The following is a 10,023-nucleotide window of genomic DNA, read 5'->3' as shown; positions in this document are numbered from 1 at the left end:
TTTGGTCATTTGTGTAAAACTCAACTCTGGAATGTAATCTTCATTATTTTCACCACCATTAATAGTCCAATAAGCAGCTAGACAAAATTTTCTGCAGGTGTAAATACTGTATTAGTCAACAATAGGCTATAGGTGCTGTCAGAGTTCAGTTAACATGTTACTCAGTAACATTCTAATGACATTTTTGGGAATGAGGTAATACATGACATTACTAAAGACAATATAATTACATTACTTGCTACATAAATTAAGTGTTAAAATATTTAGAAGCCTTTTAAAATCAGGTCTGCATGTTTCGCGGGCAGGGTCAGGTTTTTGTGTGCTTTGTATGTGGATCAATACGGTTTTGAAATGTTATCAGAATTGTTTTTATTGTATTCGTTTATTTTAAGGTTATGCTCTCACAGATGTCAGCATACATACACACTATACACTCAATGTTCTATATAAAACACTGTATACACACATTTAAACACATTTTTACTTTTTTATGATGAATAAAATATTTTTAGAATGATAAATTCCAGAAATTAATAAAAGTTTTTATATTTAGTCAAGTTTTCAGACTTTTGTTGATTACTTTGTTGTTTTCAGAGTAATATTTTTCATTCAATATTAAATCACTGATAAAACTAACATTTTTTTACTTACGCTACAAACAGCTGTTCCTTTTTCTTGAGTTTTGAATGTTCCAGAAGAAGTAAAGCTGATTGATTGGTTCTTGTAACATTACAGGCGGTGCTGCTGTGATATTCTGAAAAGTTGTGATTATTGACTTTTTTTATAAAACGGTGTTTGTCACTGTTCACTTTTTCCATTCTCTGTAAGCATACCAAACATCTACATTAGAAATAATGAACTTAAATCTACTAAAGAAGAGCCAAGTGTAATAACTGACTGATGGAAATGCGAACTGGTGTGGCCTCATAGTAGATTCTTTTCTAATAATTCAACAAACCAATGTTAATTATTTAGTTTATACTACAGCTAACACACTTACAGACATTGTTCAGTTGTTTTATAAAGACATTTTTTAGGTTTTCGCTACTAAATGTTGTTGATTACTTTAGGTTCCTGGGTTTTGTTTATTTTGTAATTCTGGGTTTTAATAGTAATTAAAAAAAACCTGCCATCAAGATCTGCCTCGAACCACTTTAGCTGTGCAGTTCCTCAAAAATATTTACATTCCATAAAACATTCATCAACCAATCAGAACTAACCCAGCAGACACACAACATCATAGGACTTTTTTATTTATTTATTTTTTACTTGTAACATGTTTATTTAAGGTTATCAAAATGATTGTACAATGTGCTTTTACAGACATAGTCAAAGGCAAGTTTTACAAAAAATGTGCAATGGGTTGTAGAAATTTTAGTAATCCTTAAAAATAAGCCAACAGATAGATGGAGGTAAGGGGGAAAAAAGAAAAAAGGGATAGGGAGGGAAGAAAACATCATAGATAGGGAGGGAAGAAAACATCATAGGACTTCAATATTAGATTAGATTTAGGTCGCCAGCATCTAAGGACAATGTTATTATGAGGTCCAATAACGACGTGAAATGACGTTGATATTTTGTTGATTTTAGCTAAAGTGACCAAAATCCAACATCTAGCCAACTTCTTAAACCAACGTCATATTGACGTCAAATACTAACATTTATTCATCAGGTATGGCAACCAAAATCCAACGTCTGATATTGGTAACGTCCACACAACGTCAAGTTGTAACATCATTAGACATTGAGATATATATATATATATATATATATATATATATATATATATATATATATATATATATATATATATATATATATATATATATATATATATATATATATATATATATATATATATAGTAATATACACGTACATACACTTGTCAATTTGTATATTTGCACTCACTACTTACTTCTATTTTGTAAATATATTTATTATCTGTTTTTTGTCCTGTCTATGTAATTCTGTTGCACTGTAGAAGCTCTGTCACGAAAACAAATTCCTCGTATGTGTGAACATACCTGGCAATAAAGCTCTTTCTGATTCTGATATATATTTATATATATCTTTTTTTTTTGGAGGAAAGTAACGAAAATGCAACGTCTGTCTGTTATTGGACATTGACGTCGGCCTGATATTGGGTTCTGACGTCAACCCTATTTTAATTTCCAAACAAAAGGTACGGTTCCAGGATGTTGGGGTACATGTCAATATGAAGGTGTGTTGATGTCCTGTGCCTGCTGGAAAGCATTCAGCAGCCCACATAAAACCATATGTATTATATCTTCTATACAGCTTCTTCATGAAAGTATGGATATCTTTACCAGTTCACTAAATCTCATAATTCACTTTGGCCTTTTGAGCAACAATAAAAGAAGGAAAACTGAGCAGAAAAGGGAAGCCGCGTTTAGATCGGTAGATTTAGATGGCTGCGTGTGCCGGTGGGGAACAGAGGAGAAAGAGAGAGTTTATGGCGTGTGATTAGAGTCTTCATTGATCTGTGCCATAGAAACATCATTCCTGTCCACTGAACACAACAAGAGCGGCAAGAACAAGCCAATAAGAGAGAGAGAGAGAGAGAGAGACTGAGAGGATGGCATGGATGAGTAGATGGTGAAAGAGACAGAGGAAATTTATTATGCTGACCCTGAGAAAGGAGAAAACAACAAGACAGGAGAAGTGTAGAGCCGTGCACTACATCACCTCTCAAAACACAAGACAGGCAGGGAATAGCAAACAGAACATCTGACTTGCTTATTAAAAACTAGATGTATGCAGAGTGGTTTTTATCTAGTAGAGATTATAAATGTGGTATAGAGCTGCACTATAGATTGTTTCAGCATTGTGCAAATACGCAATATTCATATGGCAGAATCTGCTATTATAGTTGACCAGACACTACAGTTCAAAACACTGTGAGTCATTGAAGGCTTAATCATAGAGTGACCATTATCATTTGAATATGTTTTTAAGGCCTTTGACTCACTTTGAGCATTTTACGTTAAATTAAAGGGGACCTATTCTGCCCCTGTTTACAAGATTTAAAATAAGTCTCTGATGTCCCTAGAGTGTGTATGTGAAGTTTCAGCTCAAAATACTACACAAATAAGATTTTACAACTCTTTAAAACTGCCCCTTGTAGGCTTTGATTGATCCAATTTAATCCAAATTGCGCCGTTTTGGAAACTGTTGCTTTAGATTTAACTGATATTGTGCTCTTTTTCAAAAGAGGGCGGAGCTACAAATGCTTATGTGTCAGTATAGTGGCAGATTAAAAAAACAACACTAATGTCCTTTGTTAATGAGGCAGAAATTGACATGGGAAAGTCCAGCCCACTAGTGACAATGTCAAAGTGTTTTAGCAGACTGTGTTTATGAAATGTAATTAAAAAATAATAAAATTCCAACATTTTTACCATTAGAAGGTTTGCCACACGACTGCATTTTTGCATAAAAGGTCGGGTCCCCTTTAAATTGTTTGGGCACAAGAAATTATAATGCTTGAAGCTTAAAGACTTGAATATAGAAAGAATTGAAGAAAATTGTATATAATTGAAGACTGGACAGTTTTATTTACATTTGATTATTCAACTTCTGTGTATGGACACTGTTAGATTCCCCAAAAACTATAATAATAAAAAAAAATAATTTCACTTGTATATTTGTCTCCTTTTTATTTACACTCACCGTCCACTCCATTAGGTACGCCTGTCTAACTGTTTGTTAACGTAAATTTCTAATCAGTCAATCACATGGCAGCAAATCAATGCATTTAGGCATGTAGACATGGTCAAGACAATCTGCTGCAGTTCAAACCAGACATCAGAATGGGGAAGAAAGGTATGGCATGGTTGTTGGTGCCAGACTGCTGATCTACTGGAATTTTTCCAGCACAACTAGGGTTTCTGCTGCAACATTCGGATGGTAGGGTCAGAATTTGGCATCAACAACATGAAAGCATGGATCGATCGCGCCTTGTATCAATGGTTCAGGCTGGTGGTGGTGTAACGGTGTGGGGGATATTTTCTTGCCACACTTTGGGCCCATTAGTACCAATTGAGCATCGTGTCAATGCCACAGCCTACCAGAGTATTGTTGCTGACCATGTCCATGCCTTTATGACCACAGTGTACCCATCTTCTGATGGCTACTTCCAGCAGGATAATGCACCATGTCATAAAGCACAAATCATCTCAGACTGGTTTCTTGAACATGACAATAAATTCACTGTACTCAAATGGCCTCCACAGTCACCAGAACTCAATCCAATAGAGCTTCTTTGGGATGTAGTGGAATGGGAGATTCACATCATGGATGTGCAGCTGACTAATCAACAGCAACTGCGTGATGTTTGTTATGTATGTGATATTGCCATTGTCCCCAGTGCCATTAGGTGGCACCCACACGTTACTGCTTATGTTTGTGTGCTCTTGTTAATAAAATAGTGAAGAAGTTAAGTACTCCCGTTGTAGCTGTGTTATTTAGCCTAGTGCATTCAAGAGTGTATTTTAAATGTTATGATAGTGAGAACATAACATATTTGGCGACGAGGTGGATTAATTTATCCATGGACCTACCACAGTGAATCGTGAGTAGATAGGCGCACCTGAACGTTATTTTCTCTGCGTAGCAAAAGTGAGCTAGATTAGCTAGAATGGCTGCCACTATAGGCCATATGGAAGCTTTTGAGGAAAGCGTGGAACCATGGACCACCTATATTGAGCGATTTGAGCACTTTGTAGAAGCAAACAGCATTAATGCTGACAAAAAAGTGCCTGTGCTGCTCAGCGTGATCGGAGGGAAAACATACGGTTTGCTCCGAAGTCTGATCGCGCCGGACAAGCCGGGAGAGAAAAGTTTTAAAGAGATCACAGACACGCTACAGCAGCATTTTTCTCCGAAGCCCCTGATCATCGCGGAGCGCTTTCGATTTCACCGGCGGAATCAGGAGGAGAGCGAGACGGTGACACAGTATGTTGCAGTGCTGAGAGGATTGTCTGAGCACTGTGAATTCGGGGGTCATCTGGATGATGCACTCCGTGACAGATTCGTGTGTGGTTTGAAGAGTGAAGCCACGCAAAAGCGCTTGTTGACTGAAACTACACTGACGTTTCATAGAGCGGTAGAACTGGCGGTGTCCATGGAAACAGCGTCACGCGAAGCGCATCAACTCAGTGGATCTCTGACGGTAAACGCACTGTCTTTTACAAAGATTAAGACTGTAAACAGATGTAAACGATGTGGAAAGAATAACCATAGTGATGAAGATTGTTGGTTTAAGGACAAAACTTGTAACACGTGTGGAAAAAAAGGCCACATCAGTCACGTTTGTAGAAAGAGTAGCGATGATAGAAAAACAAAGAATGGAAACAGAGTAAAAGCTGCACGGTCAACAAAAGAAGCTAAGCATAAAGGCTATAGTAAAAAAGGAAATGTACACCATCTTGACGCTGATACAGTATCCAGCGGTGATGAAACAGACAATGATTTAGCTCTGTATAAACTGTCGCAGCCAGGAGAAAAGTCCAGTATCATGGTGAAACCAGAAGTTGAAGGACTGCCACTTGTAATGGAACTGGACACAGGCGCAGCAGTCTCTTTAATTTCAACAGAGACTTATAATAAAATACTGAAACATCTGCCCTTATGCTCAACTGACATTGTTCTTCGAACATACACAGGACAAGCATTACGCCCTGAAGGTGTAATTGACGTTCATGTAAAAATGGGGAAACAGACAGCTGTTCTTCCATTGTATGTGGTGCAGGGAGATTATCCACCACTTTATGGCAGAGAATGGCTGCGTCGGATTAAACTTAACTGGAAAGAAATAAGAACAGTCAAACTGAAGACACTAGATGCTGTTCTGCAAAAACATACCGCTGTTTTCTCTAAACAATTAGGGGAAATGAAGAAAATAAAGGCTAAAATATCGCTGAAACCTGAACATAAACCAAAGTTTTGTCAGCCCAGAGTAGTCCCATATGCCCTGCGTCCAAAAGTTGAAGAGGAGTTGAACCGTCTCACTGAAATGGGAGTTTTGACACCGGTGCAGTATAGTGAATGGGCTACTCCAATAGTTCCGGTGGTGAAGAAAAATGGAGCAGTGCGCATCTGTGGGGACTTTAAAGTGACAATAAACCCTGTACTTCACACTGAACACTATCCGTTACCACGCATCGAGGACCTTTTTGCTTCATTAGCAGGAGGACAATGTTTCAGTAAACTAGACTTGTCCCATGCTTACCTCCAAATGAAGGTGGAGGAGGAGTCCTCAAAGTTCCTCACAATTTCCACACAGAAAGGGCTATTCCAATACTCTCGCCTTCCTTTTGGGATTGCCTCCGCGCCAGCAATATTCCAAAGAGCTATGGATCAAGTATTATTAGGCCTTCCTAATGTCCATTGCTATCTGGATGACATTCTTGTTACTGGGCGGACTGAAGCTGAACACTTGGAAAACTTGGATGGAGTTCTTGGACGCCTAGAGGAGTTTGGCTTGCATGTGGAAAAAGGAAAATGTGACTTTTTCAAGGACTCACTGGAATATTTGGGTCACATAATTGACGCTGAAGGTTTGCACAAGTCACCTGAAAAAGTGAGTGCAATTGTCAATGCCCCACCCCCATCAAACGTCACACAGCTGAGGTCATTCCTTGGTTTGTTAAATTATTATGGGAGGTTCATACCCAATTTGGCGACTATAGCGAATCCTTTGAATTCTCTGCTGTGCAAGGGAAAGCGCTGGCTGTGGTCGGCAGAGTGCAATGCTGCATTCAAAATGGCAAAGGAACAATTAGTATCACAAAATGTCTTGACACACTACGACCCACAGAACCCAATTCGACTTGCGTGTGATGCATCACCATATGGCATTGGTGCTGTCATCTCACACATGTTACCCAGTGGTGAGGAAAAGCCTATAGCTTTTGCATCGCGCACGCTTAGCAAGGCAGAACAGAATTACGCGCAGATTGAGCGCGAGGCTCTGGCAATTGTGTTTGGAGTTCGGAAATTCCATCAGTATCTCTACGGACGAAAATTCACACTCTTCACAGATCACCGCCCCCTTACTACAATCTTAGGGCCACAAAATGGAATTCCATCAATGGCGGCGGCACGTATGCAAAGGTGGGCATTGCTTTTGTCTGCACACAACTACACTATCGAGTACAAAAGAGCCGAACATCACGGAAATGCTGATGGTCTTTCCCGTCTGCCATTGCACGTAGAACATAGAGAAAAGAACGATGCTGTAGAGCTGTTCTACCTCGGACAGATGGAAAAACTCCCTGTTAGTGCCACTGATATTAGAAGAGAGACTATGAGCGACTCTATTTTGGCTACAGTAGTCGAAATGGTTCTACAAGGAACTCAAGCTATCAGCCTGACAGATAATAATGAACTCTCACCTTTCATCTCCAAACGCAGTGAGCTATCTGTTCAACATGGATGTTTGATGAGGGGTATGAGAGTTGTGGTTCCACACAAACTACAGAAAAGAGTGCTGGAAGAACTGCACACTGGACATCCAGGAATTGTCAGAATGAAAGCCATTGCTCGTAGCTATGTGTGGTGGCCGCGTCTGGATGCTGACATTGAATTGCAAGTGAAAATGTGTCAGTCATGCCAACAAATACAGAAAATGCCATCACAAGCACCTCTCCATCCATGGGAATGGCCAAGTAAACCATGGGAGCGCATACATGTAGATTTTGCTGGGCCATGTGAGGGTCACATGTACCTAGTCGTGGTCGATGCGCATTCAAAGTGGCCTGAGGTGCAAGTCATGACATCAACGACAGCAGAGAAAACCATTGATGTTTTGAGGAACATTTTCAGTCATTATGGTCTGCCTGAAGTCCTCGTGAGTGATAATGGACCACAATTTGTCTCTCAGGAGTTTGCGAGTTTCCTGAAAACCAATCACGTGAAGCATATTCGTTCCGCTCCTTATCACCCATCAACAAATGGGCAGGCTGAGAGGTTTGTTCAGTCACTAAAACAAGCACTGAAGGTTTCTAAGGGATCTTCTACTCTACAAAAAAGGCTGGAAACATTCCTGCTGACATACCGCAACACACCACACCCAACGACAAAAGAGTCCCCTTCCTTGTTGTTTATGGGACGCCAGTTGCGCACGCGTCTTGATGCCCTAAAACCCAGTGTGACAGCGGCAGTTCGGCTCTCCCAAGTGTCTCAAATTCTCCGCAGAGAAGGTCGTTTGAGACCAAGACAGTTTGGAGTAGGTGATGCTGTGCTTGCTCGTGATTACAGGGGAAGAGAGAAATGGACATCAGGAGTGGTGACGGCTCAAAGTGGTCCAGTATCCTATACTGTGGATGTGGGTACTTCTGAGGAATGGAGGCGTCATGCTGATCAACTTTTGTCCATTCCAAAACAAACAGCTGAAAAGCTTTCAACAGACTTGCCTGATAACAAGAATGTGTCTGCCCCTGTACAGACCTCTGCAGATGCCACTTCTTCTGCATCACTAACAAGGGAACAAGATGTTAACAATGACATATCAGGAGAGTGTCAGACAAAACATGACATTACACCAACACAGATTAGACGTTATCCAGCAAGAGTGATTAAACCACCCAACCGTCTGACATTATAAGAAAACAGAAGCTGCTGAATTAAGCTATGATTAGTTATGTTAGTGAGCCTGTTCTGATCTGGGGCAGAATAATCCCCGAACTGGCTCGAGGCAAGAGGCAGTCTACCCTCTACCTCTAGAGTAAATAGATAAAGGTATTATAATTGTGTTTTTGAAAAATGTTTTTGGAGTTGTTTCTGTTTAAGAGGGGAGGAAATGTTATGTATGTGATATTGCCATTGTCCCCAGTGCCATTAGGTGGCACCCACACGTTACTGCTTATGTTTGTGTGCTCTTGTTAATAAAATAGTGAAGAAGTTAAGTACTCCCGTTGTAGCTGTGTTATTTAGCCTAGTGCATTCAAGAGTGTATTTTAAATGTTATGATAGTGAGAACATAACAATGTTGTCATGTGAATATAGACCAAAATCTCAGAGGAATATTTCCAGTACCTTGCTCAATCTATGTCACAAAGGATTAAGGCAGTTCTGAGGGCAAAAGGGAGTCCAACCGGTACTCGTAAGGTGTACCTAATAAAGTGGCCAGTGAGTGTATTGTGTTTGTATTTAGTTTTTTTAAATATCTCAATGTCAGATTTTTCAAATTCATACAGCCCTAACGTGGAACATACTGCATCGATTCATATTGGTTGTAGTGAATATTTGCATACAAAGGTATTGGGTCTGCTAATAGCCTGAAGTGGAATAACAGCTTTTACTTGATTTGATGAATAAAGCCATCCCACTGGATTGATCTGTACTGTAAAGGCTGTTAGTCAATTGCAGTAAGCATGTGACAAGGGTTTAATGAGCATGCAGTGATGGGTGTTTGCCTGCCACTCTCTAAAATAAAGGAGATTTGAAGCACAGCTTCACTACCAAACACTGAATGTTGATGTCCTTTTCATTCATTTCCACTTCCACCATTAAATTTCTTGTATTTGGAAAAATACATGCATAGATATCCATAAATATAAAATTTATTAATTTATATACTGCTATCCTTTCTTATTTTCATTTAGTTTAATTACTTGACACTATGATTAAATATAATTGGGGTTGAATATGATTAAATTGCAATAACAATTTATCTAAATAAACTAAATAGAAATGTGAAAAAGTAATGCAAATAAAGACACAACATAACTACACAAACCTGAAAGTAAAAATAATAAAAAATGATAGAACTATTAGTCAAAGCAAATTTATGAAAATAAAACTTCATTTGATCTTTTTAAAAACATTTAATAACAATATTATTAATAATAATAATAACAATAATAATAATAATAATAATAATAATAATAATAATAATAATAATAATAATAATATAACTGCATATAACTGCAAAGACCAGTGGCCAAAAAATTAAATAAATAATTGATATAACTGTAAGTAACATTGATTGTAAAACCACA

The 10,023-nt window shown here is 38.6% G+C and overlaps 1 protein-coding gene across 1 annotated transcript in view; it reads left to right on the top strand.

Moving 5' to 3' along the window:
* chrnb2 (cholinergic receptor, nicotinic, beta 2) overlaps window positions 1-10,023 on the top strand; it is a 60,512-nt gene that overhangs the window by 24,100 nt on the left and 26,389 nt on the right. The window lies entirely within an intron of this gene.

This window comes from Danio aesculapii, chromosome 16, assembly GCF_903798145.1.
Source record: "Danio aesculapii chromosome 16, fDanAes4.1, whole genome shotgun sequence".
Lineage (NCBI taxonomy): Eukaryota > Metazoa > Chordata > Actinopteri > Cypriniformes > Danionidae > Danio > Danio aesculapii.
This window is presented reverse-complemented; position numbering and strand designations above follow the sequence as displayed.